This window comes from Myotis davidii, unplaced genomic scaffold, assembly GCF_000327345.1.
Source record: "Myotis davidii unplaced genomic scaffold, ASM32734v1 scaffold238, whole genome shotgun sequence".
NCBI lineage: Eukaryota > Metazoa > Chordata > Mammalia > Chiroptera > Vespertilionidae > Myotis > Myotis davidii.
In genome coordinates this window covers 11904119-11920129 of record NW_006293779.1, presented here as the reverse complement: position 1 = coordinate 11920129, position 16011 = coordinate 11904119, and the positions used below count along the sequence as shown (strand labels likewise).

Genomic DNA, 16011 nt, shown 5'->3' with positions numbered 1-16011 from the left:
TCCAGCCCCTGGAGGAGGGCTAAGAGTCCGTAGAGACGGCCTGCACGTCCCTGCCAAGGGCAGCACTCCTGCCTGGGGAGACAATTTGGGGTATACACACAGTGTTTTCTATGACTACTTCCTTGGCTCTGATCTCGAAACCATTCCCAAGGGAATTGGCTCCAAGGCTGCTCAGTGGAAAACATTTACTCTCTTAAAGCAATAGTTCTCTGCGAACACTTCCAGTTCCAAAACAAGGAAATAATTGGAGTGTGTGCACACACACACGCACACACATGCACACATACACACACACTGCTGTGCTGTTTTTTGGTGTTTTTTTTTTTTTCTGTTTTGAACTCTGTTTTTGTTTGGGGGAAAGAAATTAAGTAATAGCACTAGTTCTTTTCCCAGAACATAAAACCAAATAAAACCGCCAGGGCTTGTGTTGAAAAGAGATTGCCATAGTTTTGGGGGAAACTTGTTTGTTTTCTATAAACAGGACGTAATAAAGGACGTAGGTCCAGCGCTGCTCGTGCTGGCCTCTGCTCTGCCTGCTTACACCAGAATTTCGGCACCCCGTTTTCCTGAATAGAACAAGCACTAAAGACTTTCTCTGCAGCTCTGACTGTTTGATGAACAGGGAATTCCTAAGCCAGTACCCCTTCTGTCAATACAGAACAGAAGGTGAGAGGAAAAATTAACAAAATAAAATAGCAGCCCTACAGGGTTTTATTTTTCAAATACTTTTCTTAGGCTAAGATAATGCATAGGCAATGCACGGCTTTTGTTAGCACTTTGAGTGAGCCAATGCCTCCCAGAATCTACAATTTTTAGCATCCCTAGTGCAAAGACTTTAAAAAACCAAAGACTTAGAGTCTCTGTCCATAACTCAGTATTTGGGGGATTAAGAAAATCTGGTTGATCCAAATATTTTCTGGCAACATAGTCACCATATAAACCACAGACCAGTCATGACTACTACAATGACATATTATTTATAGAACATCACATCTTTGCAAAAGATCTGTCTGGCCACATTTGTCCTCAACTTGAGTATGTGTCAAAGACAGATTATTGAACCCATTTCAGAGATCAGATCTGGTGAGTCAGGTATAGGAAAGTGCCTTTCCCAGAGTCTTCAGATGGACTCTGAACTTTCTGATTTGTAGTCCCACTGCGTCACCAAAATTCATGCCACTGAGGGACCTGCTCCGTCTCAGGCCAGTGCCTCCAGCGTGCCTGCTGCGGCTACCTGTCTGTCTTTGTAGCAGCGTAAGCCTGACCCCCTAACTGCAGCGGTGCCCTGCAAGGTAAGCAACCCCCTCTGCTTGCCTCCCGTGATGCATCAGCGTCCAAGGCACCACCTGACACGCCAGTAGTCACATGACTCGGAGACACTCCTGGTAACCAATGAACCCCTTGTACAGTATCTCCACTACTTAATTGTTTTGAAGTATAAGCAAAACCAGTTAGTCAAGAGCCCATACTATATCAGATACAAAACAGTGTGCTTTAAAAAAAGTACTTCTCAACTAAAGTCAAGGTACGTTTCTTTTTTAAAACAATATATTTTTATTGATACCAGAGAGGAAGGGAGAGGGAGAGAGAGATAGAAACATCAATGATGAGAATCATGGATCAGCTGCCTCCTACATGCCCCACACTGGGGATGGAGCCCACAACCTGGGCTTGTGCCCTTCCCGGGAATCTAACCTGGACCTCCTGGTTCACAGGTTGATACTCAGCCACTAAGCCACGCTGGGTGGCTGTAAAGGTACATTTCTTAAAAGATATTAAGCACCTGCTTTTCTGGGGGAAATGCACCCAGATAATGAAGTAGCTCAGCCTATATGTTCCAGGAGCCTGGTCTGCTCCACCAGTGAGCGATGTTAGATAGCTGGGCCGGTGGCCGACCCTTCCCATCTGCCACTTCACTCCTGCAGTGAAGTCATAAGGTTTTCTGTTCTGTTGCCCAATGTGTTGCCAAGAATCCAACAGATGATTTCATTCCAAGATGAAGGAGCAAAACTCAAGTAGAGTGAGTCTATTAGGCACTTTCATCTGACAATAAAAATGAGTTAATGGCTAAAATGTGTTTTCAAAACGTTTTAACACTACAAGTAATGGCACTCAAATGGGAAAATGCCTTGAATATTCTCATCGATCATTAATACCACCGTGTTCCTCAAAGGGGGCGCTCCCTGTGGAATACGCGCTGCTGGTGTCCAGTGTAAGCCAGTCCACAGGAATTCTCCAAAAAAATTAATAATTCCGGGAGACCATTATGGAGCCGAACAATTAAGTGCAGGTCAAAAATAGCCCTGTCAATATCTGCGTTCGGTTTTCTAAAATAGACTATTACCTCATCATAGCTCATTTCCCCCGAAAACATCAGTAGTATAGCGGCAACAGTCTCCCAGAAATGAGGGGAAAATTAGGTTCTTTTTAGGGCCTCAAAGTCAATGGGCCCCCCAATTTCCAATGCTGGTGAGCATGGAAACAATGCAACCGGGGCTGCGTTCTGGACCGGCCCAGCGCTGGGAAGTCATTAGTGAATTTGTTCCCCTTCATGTGTGAGATTAAGAACATAGTGCCGAAACCGGTTTGGCTCAGTGGATAGAGCGTCGGCCTGCGGACTGAAAGGTCCCAGGTTCGATTCCGGTCAAGGGCATGTACCTGGGTTGCGGGCACATCCCCAGTGGGGGTGTGCAGGAGGCAGCTGATCAATGTTTCTCTCTCATCGATGTTTCTAACTCTCTATCTCTCTCCCTTCCTCTCTGTAAAAAACCAATAAAATATATTTTAAAAAAAGAACATAGTGACGAGGAAGCTGCTGGGGAAGCCTGACCCTTACCTAGGAGGCCGGGCAGTGTCCGCCCGCCCGCCCAGGCCTGTTCGGCCACATTCCAAAGGGAAAGAGACCCCCGCAGAGCCAGCAGCCCAGGCACCTAAGGGCTGGTCTTGGAATTGCCTTTGGCTGCCTGAGTGATCTGGGCACGTCCATTGATCTCCACTCTCTGTATGGCCTCACTTCCGGCTGGAAAATGAAAGGGGACATGGAGAAGTTGCCTCCTTTGGGCTGCTCTGTCCATCGGTGGTTTACATGAGACAGACGGTCCGGCCTGGTGGATTACAAACCTCCTTTGTCTCGAACGCCCTTCCCTTCTCTGCTGCCTCTGGACATCCTGTCTGTCTTTCCAGGTCCAGATCAGACAGCATTTGCTCCCAGAAACCTCCTACCCACGGCCCAGGCTAAATGAGCCGCCTTCCTTGCTGTGAATTCTTCATTTTCAGAATGTCCCCCTTCCCACCACTCCTCCCCGCCAAGCACAGCTCCCACACAAACCCTCCTCACTCACGTCCTCGCAAAGGCTGGGAGTGAGAGATCAGGAGTCACTGCATAGCCAGGGCGACAAGGTGCCCGCTGCAACCACACCGAGCGGGAGATCAGTTGTTGGTAAGAGGAACAGGTAAGAGAAAACAAGTATTTCCCCGAATACAAATATTTTGGGTGCGTGATTCTGTTGTTTTTATGACCGTGGATGATTTGGAGAATATGACAAAAATCAGCTTTCTCAGCAAAATGTGCACACGCACAGACACACATCATTGTACATGTAATCCCAGGAGGTACAAGCACAGGGGAGCCCAGGAATAGAAATCCCTCATCTGTTTTGAAATCACGGGCCACACAAAGGGAAAAAGTCGCCTAGCAGAAAACGGCACCCGCGGAGGGGACCTGGGGCAAGTCGCTCTCCTCTGTAATGAGCATTGCTTTCCTTTGGGGTGTTGTTGCCGAGAACATGAGACAATGCAGGCGAAGCACCTAGTCATGGCTGGCACGCAGGCAGCTAACTGACGCAGCTCCTGTCTTGCATGCAAAGAGCTGCCCCCGCAACGCAAACACGTCGTTTCCCTTTTACAACAAAGCCTGCGCTGCCGCTTAGAGCCAGGAAGAAAGCCCTTGCTCAGACCACCGCCTGGCCAAGCCCGCGCGGACCGGCTGCTGCGGGCTCCTTCGCAGGGCCATTCATCACACAAGAGCCCATTGATGACAAACGCAGGTCCCTCCCTTTGCATGACAAGGCATAGGGGTCCACAGAGCCCCATTATCCAGAAAACCAGAGCACTGTGGGCGACACGGGCGCGCACACACAAGCGGACATTGTAAGGCTGTTTGCACAACCCCGCAGTGCTCCTCGCGGATTTCCTGCCCAGGAGACGTTTAGATCTCACGGAGTCGGAGGCAGACGTTTGCTCATTCAATATGGCTTCAGGCCGGGGCTGGGGAAAGCCGGGTGCACGCTTCCCTCTGCTGGCCGCCCACGGAACTGCATGCTGGGACCCGGGGCGGGGGGTGGAGGCGGGGCGGGGTGTAAAGCTTCTAACTTGCTCTCAGGATCCCAGCCTCTCCCTTCCCTTTCCAAGGAGTCCAGTGCCACAGACATGACCCTCAGGGTCTAGAAAGCCCAGCTCCAATCTGAGCTGTTACGCAGACCTTGGAGTAGCCATCTCGTGCCTCAGATCCCACTTCCCCCATGGAGTCCGGGCACTCATTTGGCTGAGGCGGGCGTGAAGGAGTGCCCGCCCCTGGCCAGTGTGGCCCGGTCCTCTGACCGTGACCCTGACAAGGGAAACCAGTAGGCACCTAGTGGTGCTCTCTGTGCTTAAGCTGCAGCTGGTGTTTGGAGCAGAAATGTGACTTCATCTTCCTAAGGTCTCATCTCTCTGATCTCTTGTCAAGCTGCTCTCCCTTGCTGTCCACTGTGAGTGTGTGTGTGTGTGAGTGCGTGTGTGTGTGAGTGTGTGTGAGAGTGTGTGGTGTGTGAGCGTGTTTGTGTGTGTGTGGGTGAGTGTGTGTGAGAGTGTGTGGTGTGTGAGCGTGTTTGTGTGTGTGTGGGTGAGTGTGTGTGAGAGTGTGTGGTGTGTGAGCGTGTTTGTGTGTGTGTGGGTGAGTGTGTGTGAGAGTGTGTGGTGTGTGAGCGTGTTTGTGTGTGTGTGGGTGAGTGTGTGTGAGAGTGTGTGGTGTGTGTGCGTGTGTGTGTGTGTGTGTGTGTGTGTGTGGTGTGTGCGCGTGTGTGTGTGTGTGTGTGTGAGTGTGTGTATGTGAGTGTGTGTGAGTGTGTGTGTGTGTGAGTGTGTGAGTGTGTGCTGGCCTGGACAACACCCACATGCACAGTTTCCCCTGGCCTCTGACATGCGGCCTCTAGGGCAGCTCTGTGAGAGGGTGGCTGAGCTGGCAGAAAGTCTCGCTCAGTTGCACGTCTCAGGGATGAAAGCAAAGCCACACCATTGCACTTCTTAAGCTGCGCTGTGAACTGGTTCCTGATGGTCAGTGTGGCACCAAGAACACGAACGTGAGTTTGAATCCCAGCTCAGCCATTTATTAGCTGGGTGCTAATCAATGCATTTGACAACAGTTACTTACCCTCCCTCGAGTCTGAGTTTCAGTATGAGTAACACAGAGATTAATTCAACCTCTCCAAGAGTGGTTTTTAGGAATAATGAGACAACATGTGTAAATAGCTAGACATAAATGTTACTGTAATCACTGTTACTACTGCTATTTCTATTGTTCTTCCCACTGGTCTTAGTTCTGTTCCCCTGGCCATGAAGAAGACTCCCGCGTTCCTACAGAACTATTAGTGCCCGTGAGGGCTTTAAATACCATCCTAATGTGTATGTGGATGACTTCCAAGTTCGTAACTGTCACCTGACTCACATATCCATATCCAACTGACTATTTTACTTCTAACAGACATTTCACACTGAGCACATTCAAAATTAAAGTTTTGGTTTCTCCCCCTGAAATTTGTCCCTTCCCAAGTCTTTCCCAGCTGAGTCCATGGCAATTATGTCCATTCCACGTTTCCAGATGCTTGGTCCAAAAATATTGGTGTTATTCTCAACTCCTTTGTTTTTCACATCCACCATATCCCAGCTAACAAATTCCATCAGCTCCACTTTTTAGGGTGTGTCTTAAATTCAGTCATTTCACAGCCTCCATCATCAGTGCCCTAGGTCAAGCTACCAGCCATCACCATCTCCTGCCCTGAGTTCCCACTTGCCTTCTAAACAGATCTCCTAGCTCTAACCATGCCCAACCACTCAGCCAGCGGCTGTGCAGCAGCTACGGTGATCATGCCGCCCCCTGCTTCACTCCCTTCAATGACCTCCTATTACACTCGGAGTGAAATACAGGGTCCTTATCATAACCAGCAAGGCCAAGGTGATGCCATCCCACGGTGGTTCATCCCCGACACCCCTCCCTCCTGCATTGTACTAGTCACTGCTTCTGGCCACCTTGCTTTTTCTTTCTTGAACTTATCACATATGTTTCTGCCACGGGATCTTTGCATTTGCTAGTTCTTCGGCCTGAATGGTTTCCCTCCAATATATCTCCTGGAGGGACCAGTTTCCTACGTGGCATTTGAACCTGCTTCAGGGTAGTTCTCTGCCTGGCAAGCTTCCATCCCCCACCATCCTGGAGCCCGGATGCCTGTCCCAGTCCTGGGGGAATCCCCTGCCTCCTGCCTCTCTTGCCATAACCCCAAGTCCTCTCACAACTTGCGCCTTCCACATTCCTGCCACTCCTGCTTACCTGCCTGCTCTCTCTCCTGCTGGGAGGGGAGCACTCCAGGCTGGGAACTAGGACTTGCTTATGCTTGGATCCAAAACAGGCCACTCAGGGAATGTGTTTCTAAGTCAATAGAAAAAAAAATGAGTGAAGTGAAGGCATCCAGGCCAAAGCCTATGTTCAAGAACCTCTTGTCGGAATTCCAGCTGCTTAATTAGAAAGAGAGAAAGAAGGAAGGAGGATGGGTGGCCAAGAAAAGGAGAGAGAGAGAGAGAGAGAGAGAGAGAGAGAGAGAGAGAAGAAATGAGAGAAGGAAGGAAAAAAGGAAGGAAAGAATAAAAAGATTACTTCCCTCAGTCCCCTGCTTCAAAAAATCCTCATTACCAGATAATCCTTAAATTTTCAGTGCTTCTCACAAACTATCTCAATTAATTCTCACAATAACTCTGAAAAGTAGATAAGTAGTTTAGTTTTAAGAGTTACTAAAATGATATATTTAAAACAGCTTTTCTTGGGGCAAATTCAAGAGCTTGCAGTTAAGTAGTTTCTCCACGAGGGGGAGATACCATCTCATATTAAACACTGCAGGCCCCTGTGTGGGTGGGTACTTAGTAGAAAAACAGAAGTTTGTGAAAGCAGAGGATCAATTTCAGCATCCTGAATATTTTCTAAATGTTATTTCTCTTAGTTGTAAGAATTGTTCATACCCACAGCTGTAGCACCCAATGCATCACTAATTCAGTTCCTGTTCAAGATCATTTCAAAAGGATTGGTCATAAGTAAAGGAGCCGTGACATTTGGGAATGAAAGATTAATAGATTCAACCATTTGGCTTAGGAATTGTCTACCTCCTCCTACCCCTTACCCCCAACCCCTTCCGCTAATTTCTTAAATCATGTTTTCCACCGAGGGAAACATCTGTCTTGTGGCTAAATCTTCTAGACTCCAGTTGCAAAGAGTAAGGATTTTTTTTTAAGGCTAAAATCTGACTCCAAACTTATCAAAACAAGTTCTTACCACTCACTTTGGAGAAACTTTCACTTACAGTTATATTGTGAAACTGGAAATTACTCTGGACGCGTAAATTAAGACAGTGGGAAAGCCTCCATTAGCGATCTGTCCCCCCAGCCTAGGGCGGACAGACTGACAGGGGGGCAGAGGGACGTGCCTTGCACGGAGGTGCTCCCACAGGAAACTCTCGATACACAGAGAAGGCAGCGAAGTCACGGCGGGACTTCCCTGTTTGGATTCATCAACCCGGACCACAATGGAACCAAACAAACAAACTCACCAAGTTTATCTCCCAATTGATGTTGAAGCCCAGCCCTGCTCTTGATGACTAAACCATGTGTTGTCCTGATTTCAACTTGACCCTGCGGCCCGGGTTCCCAGGCTGGTGTCTGCGGCCACAGATGACTAACTTTGGAAGCTCTGCCCTTCACTGGCTGTCGGGTCCGCAGCCCTCACAGGCAGATCAAATATTGTTTAGGCTACTTCGTTCCACGGGAAGAGGGCCAATCGTTATTCCAACTCCAGGCCCGGGGCCCCTCCTCCACTCATACCATCTGAGAACCCGGCAAAAGAAACGATCTCAGGTCGCTGGGTGCCCAGTGGAGTGTGGGGAACATGCTGGAGGGACAGTGGAGACACCGGCTCACCTTTCAAGGACTAGTCTGCCCTTGGCCGGAGTTCTGAGACAAAGCATTGAAGTCTCAATGTCAAATTCCCTTTCCTTCCTGTCTCTATAACTAGAAGGTTGTTTTAGGGCCGGTCGGTTTAGGATGAAGAAAACCAGGAGTTCTCTTGTCCTGGCTTAACATGCATTTTGCTTCAGGAGGGAGCTCATTCATTGAACAGCACAAATGGAAGTTCACAAAGCAACCAGGGGGAGCGCGGGCCGAGCCCCCGCTGTGGGCCAAGTCTGTGCTGAGTGCCTTCCGTACATGTTCCCGCCCTGGAGCCCGGGCTTGTGTGGCTATAAAGTCTTCCCTCTTTCCACTTCCAGCTCTGCCTCCCATACTCCTGGCCTCGGTTTACGCACCCGAAAAAGGGATCAGACAGAAGCTAGACCAGACCCTCTCACAGAGCCCACTAAACAGTGAGCTTTTGTGAAACTTCTGAGGCCAAACTCTCTCTATAAGTCTTTGCTAAAATAGAAAACCCAGGTGTTTAAATGCAATACTTGCTTACTTAAACAATCAACCCACTGCATGCAGCTAGGACTAATGTCACCCTCTAATGTATTGTCCATGATTGACCAGACAGCTAGGGTCTCTCGGGACCAATGCCAGTAGCTTCTATTTTGGTGGGACCAGCAGCTCAGCAGCCTGGGGCTGTCCTGGGTGTGGCCTGGTGAGTGGGGCCTGGCAGGTGGGTAGGCGCTCGGGGCAGGCACCATGTCTCTAGCCTCCACTCTGGTTGGCATGGTGACGCAGAGCCGGCCTTCACTTGATCCCCCTTCCCTTTCACTCTATTATCTCTCTGTGAGATCTTGCCCCAGAAGGACAGAGAGATCCTGGGGGCCAGGCTGATGTCAGGGGAGAACAAGCAAGTCTTTGTGGGCCTTCAAGAGGCGGAGGCCAGGCCAGGCTCCCAGGCAGCACACAGAGGGGCCTGTGCTCACTCACTCACCCAGAGCAGCCCTGTCTGACATGGGGGCCTCCATGTCCGTGTCCTGAGCCCTCTACCTCCCCCGACACCAGCGCTGGGCCAAGTGGAGGGATCTGCGCGTGGTGCCCGCAGGCATTGCACACCAACAAGTCTGAACGCACAGCTAACCTTCTGCACCAAAACCGAACCACCACCATCAAGCAGTTCCTCTCTTTCGGGATGATGGTGGATTTCTCCTCCTTTTCTCGCCACTTTTTTCTTGGTCCCCTTTATCCTTTGCTGCTCATTCACACCTCCAAGGGGTCAGAGATCAACTCAAATGAGTTAATTTAACTACTTTTAGTCCCTGTTGGGAACAAGGCGGGAACATGAGGGGGTGGCTACTAATGGATTTTTCAAAGGCAGAGTGGAGGCATTATGTGTGCACCACAATCACTCTGGCTCTTTCCTCCCCACCAGCATCACCTAGAATTGAGTGCTGGCCCTTGTTTGTACTGTGAGCATCTCTCTTCCAGATCCCAACTCCTAATCATCCTTCAATGCCCAGCTCATCAGCCCCTCTTGGAAGCCGTCCCTGACTTCCCTGGGCAGAGCGCATGCTCCTTCGCTGCATCCACATCACTTTGTTCAGGCCCAAACCCTTGCTCACCACCTGCTCCTGTGACTCTGGCTCCTTCCTCCCCGACGAGCTAATGCACTCCTCGAGGGGCTGCCCACGTTTGTGTCTTGATGTTCCAAGGCCTCACACAGTGTCTGGCCTGAAGCAGGTACTCGGGTATTCTCTACCTAATGAGTCCACTCATTTCTGAAGAGAACACTCTTACTTCAGTATTCAGCAGAGAGAGGGTTAAGAGATGGCTATTACCCATCCATTTTCTGACCAGGAGAAAACACATCGAGATGTACATTCCATGGTTTCTACTAGAACAGCATGGCCTTTTGTCAGCCATTCTCTCCCATCAGAAACGAGGCTCGTGCTCCAACCATCTCCCAGCAATTTAGTCCCAAGACTGCCCGTGAAGCATTGTCCGCAGTGAACATTCAGGGGCACTCAGTGCTGGACGTGCCCTAGATCCATGTCCCCCCCCACGAACACCCCATTCAGCCCTTCGGTATTCACCTACTTGACAGCCGAGGAAACCGTGGTCTTATAACATTAGGAAGAATGGGTGTGACATAAGCCCTTGAAGGAACTGGGGGGGGGGGGTCAAAGAAAATTAGACCCTTTGCTTCATAAAACTCCAACCTTAGCCGCCCATCAATCTTTGCTTAAAGAACGGTTCACAGCACCGAGCTGTCCTCAGGACATACTCATCCTCTTGGCCTGACACTCAAGGTTCCAGCTTCTCACTCCACACGAGTCCCCCAGTCTCTCAGTCACCTCACATTCTACAGCTCAGTGAATGGCACTGAGCACAGGGCCTCCCAGGGGCAGCCTTGTGTATGCCTCCCCTCGGCCCACATGCCCCACCCTAAAGGTCCCACCCTCCCTGCTGTTCAGCTGCCTGATGAGCCCTCAAGTCTAGGACTGAGTGGAGGTAGTGTGTCTCTGGGCAGCTTCCCGGGTTCTGCACCTCAGTGTGGGTCAGAGACCCCTCCTCTGGGCTCCCGCACACCCACTCGTACACGATGCTGGCAAGTGTGTGTTGTCTAGTCACTCGTAGGTCTCCCAATAAAACCACAAACAACTCGAGGGCAGGGGCTGAATCGAATCACCACCGACCCCTGGTGTCTAGCACTGGCGCTGGCACGCGAGAGGCCCTCGAATGTTTGCTGAATGAACTAATCCGCCCTCTCCCCTGAAGCCAAGACTTGGCCATGGTCTAGGTGAACGAATTCCAAGAGAATTGGTAGCAGTGACCGGGGGAGGTTCCAATGGAAAATTCCCACTCTAGCAAATCTGTTTCACAACGACCAGATCAGGACAGCTGCTCACTTCAACCCCATTTACCAATGCCACTTCCCAAGCAGCTCTGTCCGAGCGCCAGGCCACGGGCCCCTTGCGTGGCACCAAGTCTCATTCATCTCCAGAGTCTCAGTAACTAAAACTGCGAGAAAAGAACTTCCACCCTTATTTCTACTGAGGATGCTTTAGGGATGGGGCCTTGGAGAGGCCCCCCTCTCACTTAGCCAGGTCCCCCTCAGATAACGCCGACTAGGGAGGCTTCCCTGGTGCCTTAGAGAAGAGGAGTGCCTGTTCTCCCAACTTCCCAGCTCTCTGGCATGAACAGACTTATTTTTTTACGTAGCACTTAATACTGCCTGATATAACGTGTGTGCCTGTTTCCCTGTTGGCGATCCCTTGATCTGACTGGAATGCAAGCTCCATGCGACAGCAACTTGGCTTTGTTCTGTGCTGTGCCCCGAACACCAAGGATGCCTGCCGAGTAGCCTGTGCTCCATAAACGTGTGTGGGATGCATGGACGGCTGCATGAATGAATGCCCACAGAGCTAACAGACACGGGAGAAAGCCCATGTCATGTCCCTGGAGGAACACATTCTTGAAGGGAACTCCTGCTGAGTGCCAGGCCAGGAGGCCCACCCCCAGATTAACTGATGCCAGCTGGCAGGCTCTTCCCCTGGGTCTTGAGACCCTGCTGGTCTAACAGGAAAGGGGCGGCGGGGAGGGAGTTGGTTTTCACCTAACACCTTGAGTGACAAAGGATGGGGCAAGAGGCTGGGAGAGGAGCAGGGCCCCGGCGCTGGGTATAGCAGAGCACGCCATCCCCATGGCTGGGCTGCAAGGGCACTCCGGCCAGAGCCGAGGCGAGGGAGGGCTGCTATTGAGGACAAGCTCTGAAATCAAAAGCCTGGTGACAGCCTCTCTCTTCTGTAACTGCTTGGGACTTCCGGTGTGTGCGCACAAGGCCTGCCCCTGGATGCACTAGTTGCTGGTGTCACTGTGCTGTCCTCTCTCCTAAAGTTCTCTTTCTTCTTCTAGATACCTTGAGGCTCTTTGGAAACGAAAACCAAGGCCCAAGCCCCACATGGAACCCAATGGAGGAGAAAAGCGATATTTTAACAGTTCAAAGTAAGGCTGGACGGGGAGAGAAGCTAACCTTTTTTGAGGTCTAATATAAGAAAGAAACAAAGCTAGCACATTATGTCCTCTGATTGTCACCGTCAGTCTACAGACGAGACTGCGCTGTCCCATCCCACAGATGGGGAAACAGAAGATGGGGATTTAAAACGATGCGGGCAAAACCAGTCAGCTCATAAATAGCAGAACTGAAATTCCACGTCAGGTCCGCCTCATTCCGAAACTCGCCTCCTTCTTCTGAGTGAGGCGCGCTCTCAGGGAGCCCCACGGGGAAGAGGAACCACAGGAGAAGAAAGGGAGCACCCGTACACCTCGCTCCCCAGCGAGTGAGACGCCTGGCGGAGCACGGTGGGATAAAGGACGCTGGGACCGCGGGATTGGAAAATACCTTGGAAATCACCGGGTCTCACCTTCTATACCGTGCTCAGCTTTATGAAATGCTCTGGCTTCAGTTTTCAAGGAAACTCAAGCTATCTAGATGAAAAACACGACCCTCCGTAACGCTTTCCCATATGTACGCTCCAGGCTGCAGATCACACATCCCTACCCAGAAAGTGCTGGGCGCCACTGCACAGCCTGCTGCCGCCCGTCAGCTGTTTCTTACCTGGAGAGGCTCTTGGGAGTCAGGTTCACCAATCCAGGCTGATGGGACGGACCAGCGGAGCAGCCCTCGGCCAAGAAAAGTCTGGTCCCTGGTCAGGGCTGCGGCCCCCTTGAGTCCGGTGGTTTCTCTGTCCTTAAGTGAGTGATAATCTGCTAAAAGGAATGCAAGTCATGTTACTGAGAGGCCATTTCCTGTTCTCCTCCAATAACAATACTTTTTTTTTTTTTTAAGGAGAGCAGAGAGTCCCCGAATCTCAGATTCCCAGGCTGAGAGAAATCCGCGGGCACCCAGCTTCATGCTTTCGCTTGGTGGTTGAGAAGATTGAGGCTCAGAGAAGCCTCGCTCGAGGTTCGGAGACTTGGACAAGGAACCCAGAGGAGAACGTGTCTTGGACTCTCTGGCCTTTGGAATTTTTTAAAAAGCAGCCACACGGTCTGGCTGACTCCTCAAACAACTGGTCATTGACCCTGAATGCAAAGCCCTTTTTTTAAAAAAAACAGATTTTCAGAAAGGGAGGCGGCACGTTTTCCAGATTGCTGTTGGTGTTTTTGCAGCTTTACCCTGGGAACTAAATGAGTAAAAGAGTCCACGTCAGGCATGTGGTCGGGTGGCTCTCCCTGTTTCCCTTAGAAAAATATTGTGATGGAACAGCGTGCCCCAGGGGCCCAGTGGCGGGCAGGCTTTGTTATCCAGGGATGGGCATGTGAGCACCCGGCCTGCAGGTCTCTCAGTGGGTCTCTCTCTGTCTCTCCCCTCTCTTTTGCTCTGTCTCTCCCCTCTCTCTTGCTCTGTCTGTCCCCCCTCTCTCTCTGTTTCTATCTCTCTATCTCTTTGTCATTATCTGCTTCTCTCTCTCTCTCTCTCTCTCTCTCTCGCTCTCGCTCTTGCTCTCGCTCTCGTCCCGCTCTCGCTCTCGCTCTCACTCTCCCTGTTTCAGGAAGACAGCAACAGCCACGACTCTCCCCCATGGGCATGACTGATTAGGTAATTTTTCTGGCTACTGTACTTCTGAAGAGCCATTTCCCCGTGCAGAAAACGAAAACCAAAAAAGGGAGCTTGCATTTGTTAAGCAAATAGCATCGGCCAGGCGCACCATGTGAGTCTCACAGATGTATTTCCCTCATCTGTCCTCATGAATACCGTCAACTTCATTTTCCCAAAGGGTCAGGGAACCTAACTTCAGAGCTCAGAGCGCTAGAAAGACCCGGAGGATCACAAGGAGAACATGGTGCAGAATCACTAATAAACTCCTGTCTCCCTCCCACACCTAGGCTGTGCCCATTGACACTTGACTGTATCTACTCGGCCAAAACACTGGGAGTTCTGCAGTGTTTTAGTTCGAAAGCAGGAGGATATAATTTGGAAGCTGTAAATTGCTGCAAGAACATGAAGAATTAGTTTTAGGAGGTTCTCTTTCAGACGGTGCTCTGGGGCCCCGGCTTCCTGCCTGCTCCCCGCCGGGGCTCACGTGCCCAGAGAGGCTGGGCCCTCTGGCTCCAGCCCTGAGCAGCAGACAGAGGGCCCGTAGGTCAGGAAATCACGATTATCAACGCGCCACGCTTGTTCCTGTTCTCAGGCAACCAGGGACAAGGCTGAGAGATGGGGTGGGGGTGGAGAAAGAGGAAGAAAAAACAGGAAGTGTGGGGGGAGGAAATGATAGAGAAAACACAGCAACTCTGCAAAGTCCTTGGCCTGATGAGAAAGTGATTCTGAGTCGGCGTCCCTGGGGCTGTCTCTGCATTTGGGGAAAGCGGGTCATGGTGGCAGCGGGGAGACTGGGGTTGGAGCCCATGTCTCCAGCCCAGGGCCCGGCCCAAGAAGACAGCTCCCTGGCATAGGCACTGTCTCCCACGAGCACTTGGTGCCGACAAAGGACAGAACCAATTCCCAAAGAGGAATCCCGGGAAGGCCGCGGCCCTCACCTCTGGGCTGTGGCCGAGAGCCCAGGTGCGCCCACAAGGACCGGGAAACGAGAGAGGAGAGGCTGAGGTGAGGGGGCCTCAAGGGTGTCACCCCACCCCCTGCTCTCCTTCTCGATTGCTCTCTAATGTGTAACCTGCTTTCAGTGTATACGATTGGGCCTGGGTTCACCTGACAGAGCCCAGTCAGAGCCCCGCTTTCTTCTACCACAAAGCTAAGCAGGCCAGGCCAGGGGAAGGCGAATCTCTTCCTGTCCATGTTGCCACCACTTGCTTATAGACTCTTATAGAAGTCCCCCACTCCCAGTGGGCATCGTGAGGATGGCAATCACCTGGTAAGCAGAACAGCCACGCAAATAGGCAAGCCCGATGATCGCTAATCACGCCAATAGGCAAGCCCGATGATCGCTAATCGCGCCAATAGGCAAGCCCAATGATCGCTAATCTGCTGCAACACTGATACTGAGGAGTGGAGACCTAGAGCCTGCCGATGGCACCGGGAGGACGGGGGCCACCGCCCCGGAGGCCACCATGCAGCACTCCCTCTGCAAGCAGTGACAGCAACCAGGAAAGGGTGAGGCACGCGGAAGGGCCGACAGTGGGAAGAAATCAGGAATAAAAGGCAGAGGAAGGAAGGAAGGCTCCAGGTGGGAATGTGGAGAGGCCAGCACCCCCAATTCCTTCCCACCTGCCCCCACTCTTCAACACCCCTGTCCTCCTCCCCCGCCCGCCCTGCCCCGGGAGTCAGCCAGCACCAGTCAGTGACATCTGGCCCTGGTGTGTACACAGCATGGCTCGGTGGTGGGAGGAGGCTAGGCTGGGGAGGGGACAGGGAGGTCGAGATGACAGTCCTCAGGCTGAGTAGAAGGGCTGGTGCCTTGGAAATCCATCCCCATGTCAGAGGGGCACAGACCTATGGGACAGGCGGGTGACCATGATGTCGAAAGTCCTCAAACACTGCACACACTCCCAGGTCATACACACTCCCAGGTCGCACACACTCCCAGGTCACACACACTCACAGGTCGCATACACTCTCAGGTTGTACACACTCCCAGGTAGCACACACTCCCAGGTTGCACACACTTTCACCGGTCGCACATGTTCCCAGGTCGCACACACTCACAGATTGTACACACTCCCAGGTCGCACACACTCACAGGTCGCACTCTCAGATCACACACACTCCCAGGTCACACACACTCCCAGGTCACACACACTCCCAGGTCGCACACACTCCCAGGTTGCACACACTCACAGACTGTACACACTCACAGG

At 51.4% G+C, this 16011-nt stretch overlaps 1 protein-coding gene across 1 annotated transcript in view; it reads right to left on the bottom strand.

Moving 5' to 3' along the window:
- Positions 1-12992, bottom strand: part of FAM49A (family with sequence similarity 49 member A) — a 41355-nt gene extending 28363 nt beyond the window's left edge. Inside the window, exon 1 of the mRNA XM_006767561.2 lies at positions 12815-12992. The gene's annotated coding sequence lies outside the window, so the exon portion shown is untranslated. The remainder of the gene's footprint in view (positions 1-12814) is intronic.
- Between the last annotated feature and the right edge of the window lie 3019 nt (positions 12993-16011).